This window comes from Microtus oregoni, unplaced genomic scaffold (assembly GCF_018167655.1).
Source record: "Microtus oregoni isolate MIOR12 unplaced genomic scaffold, Mior012 000041F_ref0000270, whole genome shotgun sequence".
Taxonomy (NCBI): Eukaryota; Metazoa; Chordata; class Mammalia; order Rodentia; family Cricetidae; genus Microtus; species Microtus oregoni.
The window spans coordinates 4,773,802-4,784,345 of NW_024543208.1; positions in this window are offsets into that span (position 1 = coordinate 4,773,802).

Consider the following 10,544-nt stretch of genomic DNA (forward strand, 5'->3'; position numbering starts at 1 on the left):
TTCACAACTTAGCTCAGAGCACTGATTCCAAGATAAACAACACCATATCTCTGAGTACCATTTTTTTCCATTCTTCTTTACATCTTTGCCTCGTTCTATGATACATAAACATCTTTGCTTAACAATGTTCAAGACGGGAAGAAGAAACATATCAAAATGGAGCTTGCTCATGTTCACATCTCTCTTTTTATTGAAAATATTATTTTTTATATTTGGTAAATTTTTCTTGAATAATCCTAAAAATTTATATACAGGCACAAACACATTAAAATCCCAGAAAGACTTTTCTTTGCTTTATTCGCCAGAACAGTCACACAACCAACTGAAGATTGAAATTGACATAATGAAAGATGGCTTTTAATACCTTATTTAGCCAATCATAATTCATCCCACGAAAGAAGACACATTGACAAGAGCTAAGAAAAGAAAGGAGGAATGACTTTTTCATGAGAAGTTAATGGTGTCTATACACAGACTAACTTGAAAAATGGTTTAGAGGCCTTTCACATGGAAGAAGTCTCAAAAATTTTAGGAAAATGCATTTGCTAAGATGTAATAAATTGTTTTAAAATATCTTAAAACTCATATCTAGGCCAGGACTTTTTGAACTTTTCCCACGTTGTCACTTCTTTAAACCTAATTTGTTATTATGTGGTCCTTAGATATATACATATGAAAAGGGTATGTAACTCAAACATTTAATAATAAATAATAATAAAAACCTATTTTAGGAATGCCTATGGCTGGGAACTAGAGAATGAAAGAATGTTTGGCTAGCATGTGCTCTGGCTTTGATTGCCAGTCCAACAACCAAAAAGGAAAAATATAAATTTATTTAAGAAAAATAACATATTTTTACCATTTATTATAAATGCAAGGAAATTTGCAAGATACTTTAAACAGAATTGTGATTTTGATTTTCTCTTAAATACATAAAAAACCTTCACTAAATATTTTAAGGCACAGAGCATCTTGAATATTTTTCAAAATTAATATTTTGATTGCATAATCACCAAAGCTGAATATTCCACTTTGTACAAATGCATGGCATAAAATAGCAAAAATATATTTAGAACAATTTTAGAAATTCTTGTAAATTCTGTCCAAATCCCCAAATAAATCTTATTTAATGTTTATATGAAACTCAAATCAGTAACTCAAAGAGCAGTTTTTAAAATCAAACATTGTAAAGTACTTCAAAGGTATGTTAATTGAGTACTTACTTACAGAATAACTGTTAACTAACTATTGAACCTTGTTAAGCAAAGTGTAGAGACATCATAGAAATATGTAGTAGCATGGAAGATTTAAAGAAACTGTATACATAGCTATGGCATTGTTTATCTTAGCATCAGAGCAAAGGACGGATCAAAAAACAAAGTCTTTGTTTTCTATAGTTAAACGTAGATTACATAACATTAGAAACCTTTCTGTTTGCAGTAAAAAAACTGTAATTTGACATATACTACAGTCTTGAAACTGAATCTTTGAATTTTAGATGATATACGTTGGCATTGTTGTATAATGGCAGATGCATTGTAAAATGCCCAAATTATGTATCCTGAACTGAGGCTGGAGTGAAGTCATCCCATACAACATAAACGCTCACTGCCAGAAGCACTTAAGGTTTATTATGTACTTGATTTTTAATTAAAATTTAGTTGTTAAAGATTAAGAAATATTTTACTGATGTTAAATTTTTCATAACCTCCCATATAGGATTATGACTTATAGGTTACACTCACCAGGCTACTAGTTAATGACATGCACTACTACAGAATTTATCAACCAAGTATTTTCTCAAACAGCTCCTTTGGCAAGAGGACCTATGATCAATTATCTTATGATGATTATTTAGTCTTGGCAACTTGGTAAAATTTAGTCAACATGGAAACAAACCTTTATATATGTCTATGAAGAATTATCTAGAATAGGCCAATATATGTGGGAAGATCTGCTATAATATGAGTGGTACCATTTTATGGGCTGGATCGCAGGACTGTGCTAAAGACAGAGAATGGGATGAGTGCAGGAACCAATCTCTTCATTTTCTTACGGTTTCACACTTCTGCTGCCATGAATGACTTCCATGCAATGATGGACTATATATTCAAACTAGGTGCCAAAATGACCCCTGCCTTAACCTGCTCTTGTCTTAGCCACAAGGCAGTAGCTAAGGCTGCTGACAGTATCCTCACACCTACATTTCTTCAACCTGAATTGGCATAGAGTGTCTCGGAATCTTTGAGATAAGATATATTCTCAGCTTTGTTTTCTTTGACTTGCATATTTAGGGGAGTTTAATTGTTGAACTCTGGGGAAAATGATCTAGTTTATAGGCCCTAAAAATTAAATTTAGTAAGTATATCTTTAACACATAATGATGGAACTTATCTACACCAAAGAGTACTTGATGGACTTTCTCATGATTACATATCCAGATTTCCTCTGCTTCCTCTTGTATAGAAATGCTAGAGAGAAAGAAAATGCCCAATGACTTCAGACACACTATTAAGATGAAAATGGTAGCTCCTAGGATTGTGAAACACCTTAGATGTAGTATACAAACATAAACATAGTCCTTTGCTAGGTTACTAGAGGCCTAACAGTTCTTAAAATACAAATCTTTTCTTTTCTGCCTTGTTACCTTAAAGTCTCATCTTCCACTCTTTGGGTTACGATTATAAGGAAGGAGGATTAATGGTTAAGTTTCAGATGCCTTGCTTCTAAAACTATATTTTTAGTTTTCAAAAATTTAATCTTTTTCTTATATTGAGCTATTTTCCTTGGTCCCCTGCTTCACCCCAAGCTCTATTTGTTATTTGTTTCCTCTTCACAACACTGCAAGTGGAAATAACATGCATTTTGGGAGTTAATAACCAAGGCCCAAATCCTATTTTTCTATGAACTAGCTATGTTTCCTCATTTATGAAATGGAAATGACACATTTCAAAATAATGTACTTGAGAATTATATGATAAACACACAAATTATGTAATATCCATTTAGACTAAAGTGTTTGCTGCTTTCCATATTATTTGATCTATAGCTATGAAGAATGATAAGACACATTTACTGAGAGTTTATGGTTTTCCAAGCATTGTACTAAGTGCTTTATACTAATTATCTCATTTAATGGTCATTAGAAATTGGTGGGTAGGTGTTATTACTAGTGCCAGAGGGCCTATGAAGCTAAATAATCTCACAGATACGAATTCTATAACAAGCCTCTTGGTACATAACCTCCACAACTAGATCTCTATTTAAAAAAGTAAAAGAAAAGAAAAAAAAGAAAGGAAAAGAAGTTGTTGAAAATATCTGTTCTTGTTATTTGTAGTTCTTACATTTCATCTGAACCCTCAGCTGAATGATTATCTTATCTTCCTTAGAAATGTAGAATGCTTTGTCTCAGATACAATGTGAGCATAACTCATGTGTTTCTCTTCAGAGATTGCTATTTTTGACCTAGTGTTGGAGATAGAATCCAGGGCTTTGTGTATGTTAAGCAGGTTGTCTAACACTAAGCTACATATCCAACAGCTTTTCTCGGAATATTTTTTTAAGATGCATTATTTTGTTTGTTGTGTTTGTTTAACTCTGGGAAGCTGTGATACTTCGTCTGTCTTGAACACCTGATGGTCTAATAAAACTCTGAATGGCCAATAGCAAGGAAGGAGAAAGGATTGGCAGGGCTGTTAGGCAGAGAGAATATAAAGAAGGAGAAAATTGGGAGAAGGTGTTTGGAGGGGAAGCCTGAGAAGAAGAATTTCAGGAGTCAGGCATACAGCAATCCATTAAGAAAAGGTAAGATTTAAAGAAGTAAGATAATGTAAAAATACAGAGGCCAAGCTGTAGACAGGAAAGTGGGTAAGAAACAAGTCAAGCTAAGGCTGGATGTTTTTTTTTTTTTATTGGTTTTATTGAGCTGTACATTTTTCTCTGTTCCCTCCCTGCCTCTCCCCTCCCCTTCAATCCTCTCCTATGGTCCCCATGCTGCCAATTTACTCAGGAGATCTTGTCTTTTTCTGCTTCTCATGTGGATTAGATCCATGTGAGTCTCTCTTAGGGTCCTCATTGTTGTCAGGTTCTCTGGAATTGTGATTTGTAGGCTGGTTTTCTTTGCTTTATGTTTAAAAACCACATATGAGTGAGTATATACGGTAATTGTTTTTTGGGCTGTGGGTTACCTCACACAATATGATGTTTTCTAGCTCCATCCATTTGCCTGCAAATTTCAAGATGTTATTTTTTTCTGCTGTATAGTACTCCATTGTGTGAATGAACCTCATTTTCCTTATTCATTATCCAGTCAAGGAACATTTAGTTAGTTTCCAAGTTCTGGCTATGACAAGCAATGCTGCTATAAACATAGTTGAGCACATGTCCTTGTGGCACGATTGAGCATCCCTTGGATATATACCCAAAAGAAGTATTGCTGAGTCTTGAGGAAGGTTGTTTCCTGATTTTCTGAGAAATCACCATAATTCACCAGCTTGCACTCCCACCAGCAATGCAGGAATGTTGCCTTTACCCCCACAACCTCTCCAGCATAAGTTGTCATCAGTTTTTTGATCTTAGACATTCTTTCATGTGTAAGATAGAATCTCAGAGTTGTTTTGATTTGCATTTCTCTGATGACTAAGGATGTTGAACATTTCCTTAAGTGTCTTTTAGCCATTTTATATTCCTCTGTTGAGCATTCTCTCTTTAGGTCTTTACTACATTTTTTTATACTGGATTATTTCTTCTTTTGATGACCAATTTCTTGAATTCTTTGTTTATATTGGAGATCAGCCCTCTGTCTGAAGTGGGGTTGGTGAAGATCATTCCCCATTCTATAGGCTGTCATTTTGTCTTGTTGACCATGTCTTTTGCTTTACAAAAGCTTTTTAGTTTCAGGAGGTCTCATTTATTAATTATTTTAGTATAGTATCTGTGCTACTAGGGTTATGTTTAAGAAATGGTCTCCTGTGCCAATGTGTTCAATTGTACTTCCCACTTTTTCTTCTATGGGATTCAGCGTGACTGGTTTATGTTGAGGTCTCTGATTCATTTGGACTTGAGGTTTGTGCATAGTGATAGATATGGATCTATTTTCATTCTTCTACATGTTGATAGCCAGTTATGCTAAGGGCTGGGTGTTTATAACTAAGAATAAGCCACTGTGTATGACTCATTTGGTAGCTTGTTGGTGGGTTCCTGAAAAACAAAGGAACTTCATAACATCATGCTATAACCTTTATATGCTTTCTTAGAAGGCAGGTGATCCTCCATTTCCTTTTCCCTTTTCACTATTGAGTCACAGAAAATGAATAAATGGCAGATGATGAAAGAGCCAACAAGGAGCCCAGGTCTCAAAATTTTCTGGTGAAAAATAGCCCTTTGGCTACCTCTGCTTTGAGTCTATCTAATAGAGCAATTTATCCTTCATTAATGAAGAAAACAATAGATTTTAACAGTGTTTTCATTATAATGTTTTGTCATCATTGTTGGGTAAGAGCATTATTAACTAGCCAACTCTGTTCCTTTTGGTTTGCCATACTTTGAAAGCCATTTTCTATTTTCTCCCTCCTTTGACCTTTTTTAGTTTCTTACAGTATCTCCTAATCAATGATTTTATCTTTTCATCATGTCCTTTACTTCCTGTTAATTCAGTCTTTTCTCTGCTTCCCTTCTACTTAACCTCCATAAATTCCCAAAGAATCATCCCATCCTTGATATAATTAGTTTGTTCTCATTATGGGATGACATACACATATTTGTGGAATGTATCTTCATGAAAATGACACCCTTATCCTGTCTCTTGAATGCTCACAATGCCAATGGTGAGGGAAACCTGTGGAAGAAAATAAAGAGAGACGCACAGAGGCGGAGCGGCGGCGGCCAGACGCGGCGGAGCAACACCGCATACAGGAAGAGGCTTTCGGGGACCGGCGCAGAGGCAGACCCAAGCGGCGGGAACAGGCGTGCAATAAGGAGAGCAGATCGCCCTACTACAATCGAATCAAAGAGGTAGGCCTTTGGTTGGCCAGGTCACTGGCACAAGGGGAGCCTGGTCCTGTCCAGAAGATCCTTCAGAGGGGTGAGAGGGTTCTTGGCCTGCAGCAGGAACCACGAAAGAGAGTGAGGGCATTTTGTAAGCGGAGCCCTTGGCCAGCAGGGAAACCTGATCCGGTTTTTAAAGGACCCATTGGATAGGATCAATAGGAGGAGATGGGCAGGCGCCAAGGCAAGAATTCTCCCAATAATCCGAAAAACAACATGAAAACATCAGAACCCAATGATCTTACAACAGAAGTATTTGAACAACCTAACACAGAAGAAGTGGAAAAAATCGACTTTATGAAGATAATAGAGTCCCTTAAACAACATGTAAAAAATGCCCTTATAGAAATGGATGAGAAGTATAACAAAAAGTTTGAAGAAATGAGTAAATACGTACATGATACCCTGGGAAACCAAGAAAAAACCATCAAACAGGTAATGGAAACAGTTCAAGAATTGAAAACTGAAATGAAGGCAAAGAAGAAAATACAAACTGAGGACCAGCTGGATATGGAAAATCTAGGCCAACGAGCAGAGTCTACAGAAACAAGCATAATCAATAGAATACAAGAGCTAGAAGAAAGACTCTCAGATGCTGAGGACACCATAGAGAAAATAAACGAACAGATCAAAGAAAACAGCAAAGCCAACAAATTCTCAACACAAAACATTCAGGAACTATGGGACACAATAAAAAAACCAAACCTAAGAATAATAGGAATAGAAGAAGGAGAAGAGTCACAGCTCAAAGGCCCAGAAAATATTTTCAACAAAATTATGGAAGAAAACTTTCCCAACTTAAAGAAAGATATTCACTTAAATATTCAAGAAGCATACAGAACACCAAACAGACTGGATCAAAGAAAAACATCTCCTCGCCATATAATAATCAAAACACAAAATATACAGGTTAAAGAAAAAATATTAAGAGCTGCAAAAGAAAAAGGGCAAGTAACTTATAAAGGTAAACCGATAAGACTTACACCTGACTTCTCGATGGAAACTATGAAAGCCAGAAGGTCCTGGATAGAGGTTCTGCAGAAGCTAAGAGACCATGGATGCAAACCCAAACTACTATACCCAGCCAAGCTATCATTCATTATCAATGGAGAAAACAAAACATTCCAGGATAAGAACAAATTTAAACAATACGTAGCCACAAATCCAGCCCTACAGAAAGTAATAGAAGGAAAATCGCAACCCAAGGAATCCAACACTGCCAACACTGCCTACAATAACCCAGGCATCTAATGACCCTTCACGAGCACATCTCAAAGAAGGGAGACAATCTCTACTACCAAAAGCAATAAGAATAACCGGAGTAAACAACCACTGGTCATTAATATCACTTAATATTAATGGGCTCAATTCACCTATAAAAAGGCACAGGCTAAAAGATTGGATACGAAAACAGGATCCAACATTCTGCTGTTTGCAAGAAACACATCTCAACCACAAAGACAGGCACCTACTCAGAGTAAAGGGTTGGGAAAAGGTGTTTCAAGCAAATGGTCCTAAGAAAAAAGCAGGTGTGGCCATACTAATTTCTAACAAAACTGACTTCAAACTAAAATCAATCAGAAGAGACCGAGACGGTCACTTTATACTCATAACAGGAACAATTCATCAGGAGGAGGTCTCAATCCTGAATATATACGCCCCCAATATAAAAGCACCTACTTATGTAAAAGAAATATTACTAGAACTCAAGGCAGACATCAAACCACACACACTAGTAGTAGGAGACTTCAACACACCTCTCTCTCCAAGGGACAGGTCAATCAGACAGAAACCTAATAGAGAATTAAGAGAATTATTGGAGGTAATGAAGCAAATGGACTTAACAGACATCTATAGAACATTCCACCCAAATAGGAAAGAATATACCTTCTTCTCTGCAGCTCATGGAACCTTCTCAAAAATTGACCACATACTCGGAAACAAAGGAAACCTCCACAGATACAAAAAAATATCAGTGTCCACCTGTGTCTTATCAGATCATCACGGATTAAAATTAGAAGGCAACAACCATGCTGCCCCCAAAAAACCGACAAACTCATGGAAACTGAACAGTCAACTACTGAACCACACCTGGGTCAAGGAAGAAATCAAGAAAGAAATTAAAGTCTTCCTTGAATTTAATGAAAATAAAGGGACAACATACTCAAACCTATGGGACACAATGAAAGCAGTGCTAAGAGGAAAGTTCATAGCACTAAGTGCCCACTTAAAGAAAACGGAGAATGCATACATTGGGGACTTAACAACACACCTGAAAGCTCTAGAAAAAAAAGAAGCAGACGCGCCCAGGAGAAGTAGAAGACTGGAAATAATAAAACTGAGGGCTGAAATCAACAAAATAGAAACACAGAAAACAGTCCAAAGAATCAATGAAACAAAAAGCTGGTTCTTGGAGAAAATCAACAAGATCGACAAACCCCTATCCAAACTAATTAAACGACAGAGAGAGAACACGCAAATAAATAAGATCAGAAATGAAAAGGGGGACATAACCACAGACACAGAGGAAATTCAGAGAATCATTAGATCTTACTACAAAAGCCTGTATACCACAAAACTGGAAAATACAAAAGAAATGGACATTTTTTTAAATAAGTACCACATACCAAAGCTAAACCAAGACCAGGTGAATGATCTAAATAGACCGGTTTCTCGCGAAGAATTAGAAATGGTTATCAAAAATCTCCCTTCGAAAAAAAGCCCAGGACCAGATGGTTTCAATGCAGAATTCTACCAGAACTTCCAAGAAGAACTAATACCTATACTCCTTAATGTATTTCACAATATAGAATCAGAAGAGTCATTGCCAAATTCCTTTTATGAAGCTACAGTTACCCTGATACCAAAACCACAAAAAGACCCAACCAAGAAAGAGAATTACAGACCGATCTCACTCATGAACATCGACGCAAAAATTTTCAATAAAATACTGGCAAACCGAATCCAAGAACACATAAGAAAAATTATCCATTATGATCAAGTAGGCTTCATCCCAGAGATGCAGGGCTGGTTCAACATACGCAAATCTATCAATGTAATCCACCATATAAATAAACTGAAAGAAAAAAACCATATGATCATTTCACTAGATGCTGAAAAAGCATTCGACAAAATTCAACACCCCTTTATGATAAAGGTCTTGGAGAGAATAGGGATACAAGGGTCCTACCTAAATATAATAAAAGCTATTTACAGCAAGCCAACAGCTAACATTAAATTAAACGGAGAAAAACTCAAAGCCATCCCACTAAAATCAGGAACTCGACAAGGATGTCCACTCTCTCCATACCTCTTCAATATAGTGCTTGAAATTCTAGCAATAGCAATAAGACAACATAAGGAGATCAAGGGGATTCGTATTGGAAAGGAAGAAGTTAAGCTTTCATTATTTGCAGATGATATGATAGTGTACATAAGCGACCCCAAAAATTCTACCAAAGAACTCCTACAGCTGATAAACAGCTTTAGTAATGTGGCAGGATACAAGATCAACTCCAAAAAATCAGTTGCGTTCCTATACACTAAGGATAAGGAAGCAGAGAGGGAAATCAGAGAAGCATCACCTTTCACGATAGCCACAAATAGCATAAAATACCTTGGGGTAACCCTGACCAAGGAAGTGAAAGATCTACTTGACAAGAACTATAAGTCTTTGAAGAAAGAAATTGAAGAAGACACCAGAAAATGGAAAGACCTCCCTTGCTCTTGGATTGGGAGGATCAACATAGTAAAAATGGCAATTCTACCAAAAGCAATCTATAGATTCAATGCAATCCCCATCAAAATCCCATCAAAATTCTTCACAGATCTGGAGAAGACAATAATTAACTTTATATGGAAAAACAAAAAACCCAGGATAGCCAAAACAATCTTATACAATAAAGGATTGTCTGGAGGCATTACCATCCCTGACTTCAAACTCTATTACAGAGCTACAGTATTGAAAACAGCTTGGTATTGGCATAAAAACAGAGAAGTTGACCAATGGAATCGAATAGAAGACCCTGACATTAACCCACAAACCTATGAACACCTGATCTTCGATAAAGGAGCTAAAAGTATACAATGGAAAAAAGAGAGCATCTTCAACAAATGGTGCTGGCAAAACTGGATGTCAATCTGTAGACGAATGAAAATAGATCCATATCTATCACCATGCACAAAACTCAAATCCAAATGGATTAAAGACCTCAATATCAGTCCGAACACACTGAACCTGATAGAGGAGAAAGTGGGAAGTACTCTACAGCAAATGGGCACAGGAGACCACTTCCTATGTATAACCCCAGCAGCACAGACACTAAGGGCATCATTGAATAAATGGGACTTCCTGAGGCTGAGAAGCTTCTGTAAAGCAAAGGACACTGTCACTAAGACAAAAAGACAACCCACTGACTGGGAGAAGATCTTCACCAACCCTGCAACTGACAAAGGTTTGATCTCCAAAATATATAAAGAACTCAAGAAACTAGACCGTA